This window comes from Schistocerca cancellata, chromosome 4 (genome assembly GCF_023864275.1).
Source record: "Schistocerca cancellata isolate TAMUIC-IGC-003103 chromosome 4, iqSchCanc2.1, whole genome shotgun sequence".
Taxonomy (NCBI): domain Eukaryota; kingdom Metazoa; phylum Arthropoda; class Insecta; order Orthoptera; family Acrididae; genus Schistocerca; species Schistocerca cancellata.
Genome location: NC_064629.1, coordinates 431811258 through 431827481, shown reverse-complemented (window position 1 = coordinate 431827481; position 16224 = coordinate 431811258).

Below are 16224 nucleotides of genomic sequence, written 5' to 3'. Positions count from 1 at the left end.
CGTGTTATCTCCAGAGGTTTCTCAGATTCGTGATCTGCAACATTAACTAATTCGAATCCATGTGACTTTTGCCTCTCGGGATACCTGAAATAATGCGTTTACAAGGAACACTTTCGGTCTCTACCCAGTCTGAAGGCCAATATACAGAAATATGCTGCTCAGATTCCACCGGAGCTGCAGCGTGCAGCCGGCCGGGGTGGCCAAGCGGTTAAAGGCGCTACAGTCTGGAACCGCGCGACCGCTACGATGCCTCAGAGGTTTGGTCCCTTAGGAATTGACACACATTTGAACATTTGAATAATGTAAGCTCCGGTTAATAATAAAACCAGCATTATATTTTCTCATTTATTTGAGCTTTTCTGTTCACGTCCCTTTCCTAATCCATTACATATGGAAACTTTTCTATACGTCTTCTTGCAATCACAGCGCCAAATTTCCACCTGGTGGCCAAAATTGGAACTATTTTTTCCAATGTAAATCGGTTCCTAATTAAAGCATTAGTATATCTACTAAGTTTCGCTGGCATACGATAATTACAACCCATAGAGGACCTGATAGTTAAAGTTGACGTATGTGAAAATACTACACTAGTCAAAAGTTCAACACCAGAGAGATAGGAATCAACGAAATTTTACATGTAGTGCTTATAGTGCATAGTAGGGAGGATACATGGTTAAATTTTTAGGTGAATTGGGGATACACAGGGGGCGACATTTAGTACACTGAGGTGCTACTTCTGCCAGCAACAAATGGTCCTAGCCCATCTGGGCATCAGGTCGAATGACAGATACAGGTACGTACGTTATTTCATGTTGCTTGAACTCTGTGCCAGAGTTTGTCAATGGCAGTCGCGGGCAAATGGTCGCGTGCCTCTCTCGTGGCAACCCACGATCAGATATTTCCAAAGGATGAGATATCTGGAGACTGTGATGGCCATGTTAGCAGTCGAATACCCTGTGTATCGAGGTAGGTCAATATAGCCTGGGCAACATACAGTCCTGTGTTGTCTTGTTGAAATATACGACAAAGGCATCGATCTTAACACGTCAGAAATATATTACCTGTTGTCCAAATTACAAGCTATGTGACCCAGAGGTGATCGTGTATTGTACCCAATAGCGCCCCATTGACGATACCGAATGTAATCTGACAACGTTCGTTCTCTTCAGGGAGTCTACACACACACGCATCCGTTGTGACACTCTTCAGAGAACCGGAACTCGTCCGAAAAGGCGACGTTGTACTATTCCTGTGTCCAATGCTGCCATCGGGCGCATACTGTCGGCAAGCCTCTCTCTGCAACCACATCAAAGAAAACCGCTGACAGTTCGTGAAGCTGAAGACTTTGTCATACTGTTCATGTGGATACTTTTCTTCCTACAAACAAGCCCATTTCCTCACTCAAGGTACGTGATGGGGCTGTAGGATCTTGCATGGCTGAGCGAACAACATGTCTCTCCTCTCTGGCGCTAGTTGCGTGGGGTCGTTAAGGTCCTGCATGGCGTTGGATATTGCCATCCTGAATGGTCGATTCCATATTCGCTTCGCAGTCTGAGTTCTCAATCAACAGGAACAGTAATATTGCGGCACAATAAACCGTTGAGTCGATAGTCCATGATCCTGCCACTGTCGAATTCTGACGCGTGCCGTTAATTATTTCTTTCTCTTACACAAAGCATAACGCGATGTTGTCACAAATAACCAACACTGAAATGCGTCTTCTGAATGAGAAACACGCTGCTTATTATCTTCCTACATATAGTCCAGTCACTTTAATGTGACTACTTCCTATGTTCAACGTCAATGTGCAAAAACAGCTCACAGGCGGCAGGTGGCAGCACTAGCAGTGGAGGGTATAGGAAACGTTTCGGAGGAGGGGGAGGGTCGACGGAGGAAGCGCAGTGGTTATTGTAATCATTAAAAAAATGGTTCAAATGGCTCTGAGCACTATGGGTCTTAACTGCTGTGGTCATCAGTCCCCTAGAACTTAGAACTACTTAAACCTAACTAACCTAAGGACATCACACACATCCATGCCCGAGGCAGGATTCGAACCTGCGACCGTAGCGGTCGCGCGGTTCCAGATTGTAGCGCCTAGAACCGCTCGGCCACTCCGTATCAGAAAACGGAGCGGTTTTCCTGACGTCCAAAAGGGCATGAGCATTGACTTTCGGGCCAAGAGTGGAAGCATTTCGTAAATCTCTTAAGTTAGTAAACTTTTCGCATGCCTCCGTGGTTAAAATACACCATGCATGGTATCATGGCGATACCAAAAGCCGGTGCCGAGGAAAATGAGGAACACCACGGACTGTAGATGACAGGGATGAATGACAGCTGTAGAGATAGACGTGCAACTGCTGAGCAACTGATCGCCCAGATGAACCAAGCGGCTACCAACAGTGTCTCCTTAACGACCGTTCACCGAACGTTGTTACGTATGGGCCTCCACAGCAGGTGCCTGGTTCATTCACCTATGCTGACTGCTGTTCATCGGCGACGAAGGCTGGAATTTACACGCCAGTAATGAAACTGGACTTCCACTGAGTGGCGACAGGTGGCCTTTTCACATGAATCACGTAGTAAGCTTCATCAGACAGATGGCCATTGGCGTGTACGGCGTGAAATGTCTGAAAGCAAACACCCTGCAAGAACCGTGCAGAAGTGTGCAGGCTGCAGGGCATTCCCTGGGTGATTTCGCCATTCTGGAAGACACAATGGATCAACACAAGTATGTATCTATCACTGAGGACCACGTTCATCCCTACATGCAGTTTGCTTTTCCTTGTCAGGATGGCATCTTCCAGCAGGACAATGCAAAATGTGCCACAGCTTGCAGTTTACATGCGTTGTTCAAAGAGCACCAGGATGAGTTCACAGCACTCCCCTGGCCACCAGACTCCCTGGATTTAAACGTAATCGAGAATCTCTGGAACCACATCTATTGGGTCGTTCTCGCCATGGATTCTTAACCGAGAAACGTAGTGCAACTGGGTACATTACTGGAGTCGGTAGGGCTCAACATCCATGTCGGTATCTTCCAGGACCTCACTGACTCCCTTGCAGCATTTCCGCACTGCAAAAGGTGGTTATTCCTGCTTTTGACAGGTGGTCACATTAGCGTGACTGGGCAATGTACGAGGTGCGACAATAAAGTAATGAGACTGATTTTCTTTGCAAGATGTGTCAACCCTGCATGTTTGCTAGGCACAATATTTTTGACCTTGGTCTATAAGCTTCTTCTAGTCCAAGCGGTACATCGATGCAACTGCTCAGTCGTGAGTTGTGCCGTAATAAGTTAACACGTGTTTGTGTCTCTCCTCACGGAAATGGAACTGCATAATATAGCGCAATGCTAAGCCATTTCTTTTTGCGTTAAATTGGGTGAAAACGCGACGACAACTTACGGTAAGCTTCAGAAGGCTTTTGGAGAGGAGGTGCTCAAAGGGATCACCCAGACCAAAAAAAGCTCGCATGTCAAAGTCAAAAGTGAAATGCATCCTTGTGCGCTTCTTTGATTCCAAGGGAATTGTTCATAAAGAGTGGTTGCCTCCTGAACAAATAGTTAACCTATATTACTACAAAGAAATTTTAGAAAGGCTTCGTAAAAGAGTTCTTCGTGTCAGTGCCAACATTGCTGATAATTGGTTTCTTCATCACGATAATGCGTCATCCCATACTGCTCTGTCAGTATAGCAATTTTTAGCCTCAAAACAAATTTCAGTACTACCACAGCCATCTTATTCACCGTGCGACTTTTTTCTGTTTCCAAAGAGTCAAAACGGCGGTGGCCGTGCGGTTCTACGCGCTACAGTCAGGAGCCGAGCGACCGCTACGGTCGCAGGTTCGAATCCTGCCTCGGGCATGGATGTGTGTGATGTCCTTAGGTTAGTTAGGTCTAATTAGTTCTAAGTTCTAGGCGACTGATGACCTCAGAAGTTGAGTCGCATAGTGCTCAGAACCATTTGAACCATCAAATCGGCGGTCAAGAGACACCATTTTCAAACAACACAAGATGTCCAAAAAGCTGTGACGAGGGTCTTGGAGGATGGATATTACAGAAGATGAGTTCCAAAAATGTTACCATCAATGGCAGAAGCGCTGGAAATAGTGTGTGCAATCAGAAGGGAACTACTTTGAAGGAGACATCACTAAACTTGACTAAACCGGTAAGCAACATTTTTGTTTCACATCAGTCTCATTATTTTATTGTCGCACCTCGTGTAATGAGAGTAAATGGCATAACTCATATCCACTTTCTGCGGTTATGCTGAAACGCTTACCATCTGTGTATCTAAGCACGTATTCACTTGATGCCACAGTTTATTGCATGCCGTCTTTACGGTGTTTCAATTTTAGGAGCCAGCGATATGTTTATCAGTTCCGTTTGCAATTTCGACTGTTTGTTATTTTCAGGAATGTATGTCGAATTTCTTAACTCACCTTAGCAATATTAAAAGCGGACGAAATCGACAGGATCCCATTTCTTGGCAGCAGAAACAAATTTCACCAGTGACTGAAATCTATGACTTGTATTTCTTCGTTTAGCAGTAGGATTGCAAACTCAACTGTGGGAAGGCACATAAACATTTCTGGTCTACACACAACCCGATGCTTACACATCATGTGGCGTTCATAGGTAAAAGCTTTTAGGGAAATGTTGTTGGCAATTTTATATGCTCTCTGTGATGTACTTGCATAATTGGATGTCACATTTCAGGTTCGTATTTACTCATTTTTATAATTGCCGATCATGTAATTAAGGACGGAAAAGATCTTCCGTGATTTAAGAATCAAATTCGGAAAATGCTGAAGGAACAGAGATTGTTCCACTCTCGGTCCAGAACAGAACGCGCAAATGTTGACAGGTAAAAGTTGGTAGAAATCCGTGCGCCCGTAAGAAGATCAATGCGTAAAGCATACAACTTCTACCGTCATACCCTAGCGAAAGATCTTGCCCGAGAAAATTCTGGTCATTCGGAAAATCAGTAACCGGGGCGAACGCTTCTACCTAGTCACTCGTCGACCAGTCTGGGACGGCAATAGAATACAGCAAAAGGAAAGTTCAATTTTTAAATTTCTCGTTTAGGAAATCATTCACGTAGGAGGATCGTACAAACGTACCGCTGTTTGACTGTCGTACACACTGCTTCATGGAGAACATAGAAATTGGCATCCATGGCGTAGAGAAGGAACTGAAAGACTTGAAAACAAGTTAGTCGCCAGGTCCACATGGAATCCCAGTTCGGTTTCACAGAGAGTACTCTGCAGCACTGGCCCCTTACTTAGTTTGCATTTCTCGCGATCCTCTCGTCCAGCGCGCCGGCCGTGGTGGCCGAGCGGTTCTAGGCGCTTCAGTCCGGAACCGCGCGACTGCTACGGTCGCAGGTTCGAATCCTACCTCGGGCATGGATGTGTGTGATGTTCTTAGGCTAGTTAGGTTTAAGTAGTTCTAAGTTCTAGGGGACTGATGACCTCAGATGTTAAGTCCCTTTGTGCTCAGAGCCATTTGATCCATTTTTGATCTCTCGTCCAGTGCAAATTACCAAGCGACGAGAAAAAAGCACAAGTGGCTCCTGTGTATAAGAAAGGTAGTGAACCTCGTATAATTATAGACCAGCATTCTTAACATCAGTTTACAGCAGAAATATTGAACCCATTCTCAGTTCGAATATAATGAATTTCCGTGAGACAGATAGCTTCTATCCCAAAATTAGCACGGATTTAGGAAGCATCGCTAGTGCGAAACTCAGCTGACCCTTTTACCACATGATATCCTACAAACAATGGATGGAGGACAACAGCCAGATTCCATATTCCCAGATTTCGGGAAGGTGTTTCACGCGGTGCTCCACTGCAGACTGTTGACGAACGTCCGAGTATAAGGTTTAAGGTCCCAGTTATGTGAGTGGCTCGAAGACTATTTAAGTAATAGAACCCGGTACGTTTTCCTAGACAGCTAGTGATCATCAGAGACCAGGGTATCGTCAAGAGTGACCCAGGGAAGAGTGATAGGACCACTCTTAATCACTATATACATAAATGATATGAGGGACAGGGTGAACAGCAATTTGGAGCTATTTGCTGATGATACTGTGGTGTACGGAGATGTGTCGTCGTTGAGTGACTGTAGGAGTATACAAGATGACTTCGACTTTCTGGTTGTTGCAATGAATGGCAGCTAGCTGAGATTGTAAATATTCCAGGATTAGAAACCAGAACAGCTGTTAGCATGACTGACATAAAAGTAGATATCATAGGTGTTGCGAAACAACTCAGATCACTTAAGAAAGGCAAGTCTTCCGGTCCAGATGGTATAAGAACCAGGTTCCTTTCAGAGTATCCAGACACCTTTCTTAGCAATCATATACAACCGCTCACTCAACTAACAGCTCCAATAATCAGAGAGAAAGTTAAACAAATTGGCTATACATGCAGAAAGAAAAGAATGAAAACACTGACCCAAACATGCAAATACGCAAAAACGTAACGATGGAAAAGGGAATCCAAACTAACAACTTCAGACTCGGAATTATAGGAACAAAATACTGAGAAAATTACCAAACACGCGAAGAAAAATCAAAAGCACCAAGTAACCGGTACTCGACTAACACAACTGGGCTGACGAAAATATAATTGCTTTGACGAAGAAAATCAAAGCTTTAGCCGCAAAAAGTACCAAAATGAACAGAAGAACAAGGTTCAAGCTTATAAAATGGTAACGCTAAATCTAAATAAGATCTAGGGGGCTATGAAACTAGGAGACCGTAAATATTTTCTATATGCGGCGCTATTTGAACCCCACCACGAACACATAATAACAGGAGGAGATTTCAACTGTGTACTGAATATCAAATACCAGACAACCCGGTCTCTCCCGCCGGAGGTTCGAATCCTCCCTCGGGCATGGGTGTGAGTGTTGTCCTTAGCGTTAAGTTAGTTTAAGTAGTGTGTAAGTCTAGGGACCGATGACCTCAGCAGTTTGGTCCCTTAGGAATTCACACACATTTGCACATTTGAGCCAGACAACCAGCTGTAGTACATAAAGAGAGCTGGTGCAGATAACAACATAAATGCAGCTAAAAGATGCGTGGCCTGATTCGCTCACATCACCAAAAATGGCGGCCAGTCTCCTTGACAGAATATATATGTCAGGGAACGTAGCGAGCCACGTATTGCAGTGTGAAGTGTCGCTCTCAATACTTTCACGTTTGCTATAAACCTTCCGAATCAAATGACTTGCAGTGCAAAACTACCAAGTTAACCCAATATAACACACTTACATGACGAAGGATGGCGCAAAATGCTCAATAGCGTTTGGGAAGAATGTGTACGGAGATTTTGTTTCATATAATATTGCAACAGAAAGGTGTCTAAAATGCTTTGAGTCTGATATAAAAAAATGTTATTAATCTACTGAAGACATAGTGCGATCTGAGCAAAGAAATACAAAATCGATTGAGATGGCGCAGGACTTTGCGATATTCTGAAACCTGGAAGCCAATATTTTTTTTATTTTTTATTTTATTTTATTTATTTATTTCTTTTCGATTCAACCAGCTGTACATTTTAAACGAAACATTTCAGCTATAAAATACAATTGCTCAAAAGGCCGTTATTTATAGATACACTGAAGCGCCAAAGAAGCTGCTATAGGCGCGCGTATTCGAATTCAGAGATATGTAAACACGCAGAATACGGCGCTGCGGTCGGCAACGTCTATATAAGACGACAAGCGTCTGGTGCAGTTGGTAGCTCGCTTACTGCTGCTACAATGGCAGGTTATGAAGTTTTAAGTGAGTTTGAATGTGGTGTTATAGTCGGCGCACGGGCAATGGGACACAGCACATCGGAGGTAGCGATGACGTGGGGACTTTCCCGTACGAACATTTCACGAGTGTATCGTGAATATCAGGAATCCGATAAAACATCAAATCTCCGACGCGGAAAACGATCCTGAAAGAACAGGACCAACAACGACTGAAGAGAATCGTTCAACATGGCACAAGTACAACCCTTCCACAAATTGTTGCATCTTTCAGTACTAGGCCATCAACAAGTGTCAGCAACCATTCTACCAAACATAATCGACATGGGCTTTCGGAGTCAAAGGCCCACTTGTGTACCGTTGATGACTGCACAACACAAAGCTTTACGCCTCGCCTGGGCTCGTCAACACCGACAATGGACTGTTCATGACTGGAAAGATGTTGCCTGGTCGGACTAGTCTCATTTCAAATTGTATCGATCGGATGGACGTGTACGGGTATGGAGACAACCTCATAAATTCATGGACGCTGCATGTCAGCAGGCAGCCCTTCAAGTTGGTGCAGATTCTGTGATACGATTCTGACAGGTGAGATGTAGTTAAGCGTCCTGTCTGATCACCTGCATCGATTCATGTCCATTGCGCATTCCGACGGACTTGGTCAGTTCCAGCAGGATAATGCGACACCCAGAATTGCTACATTGTGGCTGCAGGAACACTCTTATGAGTTGAAACACTTTCGCTGGACACCAAACTCCCTAGACATGCACTTTATTAAGCGTCTCTGGGATGCACTGCAACGTGCTCTCCAGAAGAGATCTCCTCTCCTTCGTACTCTTATGGACAACCCTGCAGAATTCATGTTGTCATCTCCCTCCAATACTACTTCAGACATTAGTCGAGTCCATGCCACGTCGTGTTGCGGCACTTCTGCGTGCTCGCGTGGGCCCTAAAAGGTATTAGTCAGGTGTACCGGTTTCTTTGGCTTTTCAGTGTATTATTTCCCTTAAATTTTTACCCTGTTGCAGATGATGTTTCCAATTTATTTTCGTGAATAAGTATAACTTTATTTCATTTTAAGAAAAAATGCGAGACTAAAACGTAGAAATATTTTAATTTTCAACAGGATAAGTCACATTTAATTTACGTCGACAAGAAGTAATTGGTTTCTTCATTAGTAAAATTTCTAAATGACTTGAATTTGGAAATAGATTCCCAGTGGGGAAAAATAAACAGTAGATAAATTAATAAAAAATCACGGGGATTAATGACGTAGTGGAAACCTAGAAGGAAAACTAGAGATTGTAGAAAAGGGTTTAGCGCGGAGGACCAGGGTTCAATTCTCAGTTCTGACAGAGAATTTTTCTTAGTGGGTGGGCTGGAATGGGGTCAACACTGCCTCGTGATGCCAGCTGAGGAGCTATTTGAATGGGAAGTAGCGATTCCAAGATGTAGAAAGCCGACGACGGGCGAGAGAGCGGCGTGCTGACCCCAAGGCCCTCCATTCCGCATCCGAATGACGCCATTTGGCAGATGATGAGACGGAGGTCGGTCGGCATGGCGCAGACCTCTGGGCTGAGTTAAGAGTATTTAATTTTGTCCAAACCATCCTTCTGCTTCTTCTTCTGTTCTCGTACAGACTTTCTACTGTTAATCAGTGGACGATTGATTCTTTGCTACACCGTGACACCGCATCAGTTCTTGTACGAAAGGAACACCATACAGTTTTTTTTCTTTTTTCTTCTCTTTTTTTAAACCCAAAATTGTATCCACTCTATCGCTGTGGAGTAGTATACTTCCATTGGTAACAGTTGGTGGAAAAGAGAAAAGAAAATGTATTGAATCATTCGCACGTACAAACAGTACAATTATAGTAAACACAAAAGTGAAATCGGTTGTGTAAGTACGTAAGCTACAATAATACATACCCACATTTGCGAGTGATTTACTGTCCAATAATAGACTTTAACATTACTGAAATTAATGTTATAACAGAACTCTACCGCACAACCGACTTCAACCTAACGCTCAAGCTAAGTTACTGCGGTACAGAAAGACATGGTGCTGTTGACGGAGCGCCAGTGCGTCGGTGCACATACCCACAACCAAACGTCTTTGGGCCGCTCCTATCAACAAATGTTCAAATCTCAGACCAAATATCTTTTCTTGTCCATGTTTATGAGACTTCTTTTTCTCGTCTCTCGCCGGCCGCAGTGACCGAGCGGTTCTAGGCGCTACAGTCTGGGACCGCGCGACCGCTACGGCCGCAGGTTCGAATCCTGCCTCGGGCATGGATGTGTGTGATGTCCTTAGGTTAGTTAGGTTTAAGTAGTTCTAAGTTCTAGGGGACTGATGACCTCAGATGTTAAGTCCCATAGTGCTCAGAGCCATTTGAACCATTTGTCCAAAAATTTTAGAAACTGAATTAGTAACAAAATAGAAGTTAAGATATATGTTTCAGTGTTTCAAGTGTTGTACATAGTCTTACCCCACTTGAATACAACTCACTGAACGTTCATACAACCTGGTGAAACTACAGTATTAGACTGTCCTTCTTTGGATGTTGTTCAACCTGACCCTTCATGTGAATTTCTGCATTTCATCGTTTTGTGGTACGTTCGTATTGATAACACCAAGTCTCGTCACCCTTGATGATATTTTCCAGAAAAGAACTGTTCACGTTTTGCATTCTAATCAAGTTACGGCAGGCGTCGAAACATCATTCTTTTTGATAGGGAGTCAAGGCGTGCGGAACAAAATTTGCACACACTTTTCTCTTCTTCAAAACATTCTGGAAAATGTAGGGAACACCTGATTTAGAGATGTTGCTCTACTGAAATTTGTAACACAACAACGTTGACACACCACAGCAGCACGGCCGCTACTTATGACTGCCTGCATGTAACTGACTGGCCGAATGTACAACTGTTGTTTATAGTTGTTTGTTAAAGCTGTCACCGTAATTACCGCGTTCACATCGCTTATACATCAGGAATAAAATCAGTCTTGGAACATTTTGGACGGACGGTGTATATGTGAAAGGCGGCAATCCCTCACATTTCAAGAAATTATAAGTTTCAGTTATAGGTGTGAATATTACCAAACTGTCAGTTGATAAGTTATGGTTCTAAGATACTACACGAATTATTTGAAGAAAAATGGAAAAAAACTGGTAGAGGTAGACCTAGGGAAGGATCATTTTGGGTTCCTGAAAAATGTGGAAACACGCCAGGCGACACTGTCCCTACGACTTATTACTTGAAGAAACACAAATCTACGTTTATAGCAATTATAGATTCAGAGGCAGCTTTAGGCAGTGTTGGCTAGAAATTCTGAAGGGAGCAGAAATAAAATACGTGGAGCAAAAGGTTATTTACAACTTGTGCAGGAGGGAGACTGCAGTTATAAGAGTCGAAGGACGTGAAAGGGAAGCGGCAATTGAGAAATGAGTAAGACACGGTTGTAGTTTATCTCCGACGTTATTCAATCTGTATACTGAGCAAGCCAGAAAACCAAGCAGAATTGTGAGGAGGGTATTAAATTTCAGTGAGAAGAAATTAAAATTCTGATATTTGAAAGTGATAATGTTATTCTGAAAGAGACAGCCAAGGACTGGAAGATCAACTGACGGAATGGACAGTATCTTGAAGAGATATTATAAGATGAAGATCAGAAAAAGCAATTAGATTAGGAAATGAACACTAAAAGTAGTAGATAACTTTTGTTATTTGGGCAGCAACAGAACTAACAATGGCTGAAATAAATAGAACATAATATGCTGATTGGCAGTAGCATGAAAAAGAGAAATTGGTTAACATAGAATATGACCTTAACTGTGAGGAAATCATTTCCGAAGGCATATTTCTGGATTGCAGGCTATTATAAATGACAAACGTGGATGAGAAACAGTTTGCACAAGAGGAGATGGAAGCTTTTGAAGTACTTATGTATAGGAGAATGGTGAAGGTTAGAAATGTAGATCGGATAACTAATGAGGATATATTGAAGCAAATTTGGGAAAAAAAATGTATGGCACAGTTCGACTGAAAGAAGGAATCGGTTGGTGGATACATCCTGAGGCATCAAGGAGCCATCAGTTTTATACTGGAAGGAAATGTGAAGTTTGAACAATTGTAAATGGAAACCAATACGTGACTAGTGTAAGCAGTCTCAAATGGATATCAATTGCCGTATTTATGCAGAGATGGAGAGGCTTGTACAGGATACACACTGCCCAGTGACATTAACGTTACCCAGTGTCAAAAGCCTGAATAAACACCTTTTGCAGCGCGGACCAATGCGAGACGTGGGGGAAAAGAGTCAATGAGGTTCTGGAAGGTATCGACAGAGACGGGCGTTAGGTTTCTCGGTTGAGGGTTCAAGGCGCGAGTGGACCGATCGAGGTAGTCCCATAGATTCTTTGGCTTTAAATTCAGCGAGTTTGGTGGCTTAGGGAGTACGGTAAATTCATCCAGGTGCTCTTCGAACCACACACGCACACTGCGAGCTGTATGACACACTGCATTGTCCTGCTGGTAGAAGCCATCGTGCTGAGGAAAAACAAACTGCGTGTAGGGGTGGACATGGTCCCTGAGGATAGATGCATACTTGTGCTGGTCCACTGTGACTTCCAGAATGACGACTTCACCCAGGAAATGCCACGAAAACATTCCCCAGACCACAATGCATGTAGCGTGTTTCCTTTCGGTCGTTTCACGCTGTATACGCCAACGACCGTCTGTCCGATGGCCATCTGTCGCCACTCAATGGGCGTCCAGTTGTGGTATCGCCTTGCAGATCATCGCCTTCGTAGTCGATGAACAGCAGTCAGCAAGGGTGCATGAACTAGGCGCCTACCGTGGAGACCCTCACGTTCGCTGAACGGTCGTTGAGCAGAAACTGTTTGCAGCCGCTTGGTTTATCTGGACGGTCAGTCACTCATCAGTTGCACGTCTACTCGTCCGCACACGTGTCCGCAGCCGTCGTTCACGCTTGTCGTCTACGGCCAGTGGTGCACCACAGTAGCCTCGGCACCGTTTTTGGATAGCGCTATTTTGCCATGCATGGTAAATTTCTTAAAAATTCAGCTGTTTCGGAAATGCTTCCACCCTTGGCCGGAAAGCCAACGATCATGCTCTTTTGAACGTCAGATCCGTTTTCGCATTACGACAATGACTGTACTGTTTTGTGTGCCCACCCGACTCTCTTTATATACCCTCCACTACTAGTGCTGCCACCTGTCGTCTGTGAGTGGTTATTGCATGCTGACGTCGAACATAATCGGTGGTCACATTAATTTACAACAAAATGAATACCCCTAGCTGCATACAGGCGTTGATATAAGTCAACGGGGACAGTTGAAAATGTTTGCCCCGACGGGGACTCGAACCCAGGGTCTCCTGCTTGTATGGCATACGCTCTATCCATCTTTTTTTTCATTTTGTTCGGTATTGTTCGTTGCGTTTGGTCTGGGCGGACGTCACAAGACATCCGTTCAAGTTGATCGTTGATTCCTTAACTCAGTTTTGTTTGTTACAGAGGGCGAGCAGCCCTACCTTCTGAGCCACCGAGGACACAGAGGACAGTGCGACTGCAGGGACTTACCTCCGGCACGCCTCCCGTGAGACTCACATTCGCAACTTATTGTCCCGCACTATATTCATAGTTTGTGCATCCGCACCGCACAGAAGAAGATGGTCAAATGGTCGGTGAGCCTTATATATATATATATATATATATATATATATATATATATATATATATATATATGAAGATGGTATCTGTTCTTTCGGATCAAAAAGTCAGTATAAATTTGAAAACTGAATAAATCACGGAATAATGTAGATAAAGAGGTACAAATTGACACACATGCTTGGAATGATATGGGGTGTTATTAGAATAAAAAAAAAAAAAAGAAAACTTCATAAAATGTCCGACAGATAGCGCTTCATCTGATCAGAATAGCAATAATTAGCATAACAAAGTAAGACAAGGCAAAGATGATGTTCTTTACAGGAAATGCTCAGTAAGTCCACCATCATTCCTCAACAATATCTGTAGTCGAGAAATAATGTTGTGAACAGCACTGTAATGCATGTCCGGAGTTATGGTTAGACATTGGCGTCGGATGTTGTCTTTCAGCATCCCTTGAGATGTCGGTCGACCACGATACACTTGCGACTTCAGGTAACCCCAAAGCCAATAATCGCACAGACCGAGGTCTGGGGACCTGGGAGGCCAAGCATGACGAAAGTGGCGGCTGAGCACACGATCATCACCAAACGACGCACGCAAGAGATCTTTCACGCGTCTAGCAATATGGGGTGGTTTTAATAAAACCCCATGTCATTCCAAGCATGTGTGTCAATTTTTACCTCTCTATCTACGTTATTCCTTGGTTTGTTACGTTTTCAAATTTATACTTACTTTTTGATCACCCGGTATATGCTCACATTAATGTGTAGCATCGTGGAGAGCAGCATCAAACCAATCTTCGGAATGAAGACCACAACACGACTAACGTTTGCCCATTGCAACTTCCACATAACAAGGAAGACTTTCACCTGGCTTGCTGCAGACGCCTGTATTTCTCCCTCAGCTTAACATATAGTCACGTACTATTTTTTCGTCGGCTTTGTTTATCTAACAATTGCGCTGTAACTCAGCCGAAGCATTCCCACTCTCGATGACAGCAAACGTACTTCGCTAGACAACTCGACTTCAAGCAAAGGAATGCTGATAACCTGAAAAACAAAATTGCCAGGTCTAAATTTCTGCTGCAGCGGTAGACTCCGATATTCGTAGTGGATGTAACTGAAGCCAGTGGATCAAGGCCAAATCACGGCAAGCAGGCCATTGCTGTAACCTCTTTTCCTGGAGTTTTCATATTTGAGGAAATGTGCTTCGATAAGCAACGTTTTCATTGTGTTCGCCATCCTCTGTTTGCTACATCGTGCTTCATCTGTTTCCTGACAGATGTACGATGTTCCAGAGCCCACTGTCTCCGTGTTCAGCACCAGTGTATCTGCGGTAGCAGTAGTATTACGTGATCAGTCGACTACGTAAGACAAATGCTTCCAGATGAAAGTCGAAAGTCGATGGCCTGCAAGTTTCACTTATCAACTGCAACAAGAAATGATCACCACACGATCATTCGGAAAATAAGTTCTCTCACAAACAAACAGTAACAATAATGTCGTTTTTTGGGCTCGGTAATTTTCCCCCAGGAACTTTTCTATACAATTACGACCATCATGCAGGGAGTTCCTACGACTTAACTCCGAATCCAAACTAAGGGCAGTTCTGAAATTTTCACCTTGACACATGTGAAAAAAACTATGAGTATCGGTCAAAAAGTTGTAGAAACACATTAGAGTCGCTGGTGTGCGTTAGCAGTAAAGCAGTGCAATCATCACTGGGACTTAGTTTGTAGAGAACCTGTCTCACAGGGTATTTGAAAAATATCCATTAGATTTCACAGGATGATACATTCTACATTAACGATGATACAAATACGTGGCAAATTTTAACCTACGCATGGGACCACATTTTTTTTATATTTCCGAAACAATCGTCCGATTAGACAAGGGCATATCTTTTACATGCATGAACATGCAACAAATATTCAGTATGCCCTCTACCTGATGCACGACAAACATTCAGAAGACACTTTTAATAACATTTCTGGAGTTACTGCATTCGCTGCTGTTTTTATGCGGCATTGCGTTTCACCCAAAGTTGTTGAAATAGGAGGCATGTTGACTGAGTCTGTCACAAGTAGTGAGATCAGGCGAACGTGGAGGCCCGTGGTGCATAGCGAGATCCATACACTCAGAGCAGCCCATCGCTGAGGCAGATCATTGCTAAAGCTCGTACATGCAGGTGCCAGTGCGTTGGCTTCAGAATGAATTTTTTGGGATGTTCTCGCAATTGTGTAATGAACAAGTGGGAGAGCTCGCTAGCTGCTCTACCGGAAAGCATAAGAACCGGCAACTTACAACTGGCACCAAGGGAAAATTTAGGTTTCGGTACGTAAGTTAAAATACACCCCAAGTTTCTGTCTTCCTTCGTGCAGAAGATATACTCTTGTGAAAACCCGGTGTTTTTTTTTATCAATGTGTTCATCGAGAAAAGAAATGTCATAAATATCATTTTCCTCGAAGATGATAACCAGTTGAGTGGAACGTAAAAACTGACACGCTCGTATAGCGTATCGTGAGACAGGGAGCTGATTGAGGATTAATAACTCTAAGCCTGGTGTATTGGGCGTTCAGAGTGTGGCTGTTAGGTGGTTTCTCACAGCTATAAAGGTAAATACTGGGCTGGCTCAGAAACACAATACAAAAACAGTTACAACAAACCCAATGTATGCAGAACCAAATGTATGCTTTTTGCAGACAAGTGGTGAACAGAGTTTGTTTTAATGGTTCAAATGGCTCTAAGCACTATGAGACTTAACA